The sequence below is a fragment of the Chrysochloris asiatica genome, unplaced genomic scaffold (genome assembly GCF_000296735.1).
Source record: "Chrysochloris asiatica unplaced genomic scaffold, ChrAsi1.0 scaffold00220, whole genome shotgun sequence".
Taxonomy (NCBI): Eukaryota; Metazoa; Chordata; class Mammalia; order Afrosoricida; family Chrysochloridae; genus Chrysochloris; species Chrysochloris asiatica.
The window spans coordinates 293214-293762 of NW_006408738.1; positions in this window are offsets into that span (position 1 = coordinate 293214).

A 549-nucleotide genomic window follows, 5' to 3' on the forward strand; every position below is an offset into this window, starting at 1 on the left:
CAGACATATTGTCAGGAGGGACCAGTCACTGGAGAAGGATATTATATTTGGTAAGGTGGAGGGTCAGAGAGAAATAGGAAGACCCCAGCGAGATGGACTGGCAAAGTGGCAGCATCAATGGGCTCAAGTGTGGCAACAATTGGGAGGTTGGCCCAGGATCGGGAAGCATTTCTTTCTGTTGTGCATAGGATCATGATGAGTTGGTACTGACTCAATGGCACCTAACAACAATTAATGAACAGGGGAGTTCTTTTAAGGTTGGTGAAAGTATTTTGAAATTGGATAGAAACAGTCATTAACCAACATTGTGAATGTACTAAATATCACTAAATTGTATATTTTCTAAATGGGTAATTTTATATTGGAATTCTGGTGTGACACTGTAGGATAAGCACTGGATGGTGAACCACAAGATTGGCTGTTCAAACCTACCAGATGATCCTTGGAAACCCTATATGGGATTGCTATGATTTGGAACCGACTTGATAGTACTCAACAACAACTTTATGTCATAAAAATTTAATTTCATTTAAATAATATTATTTAAAA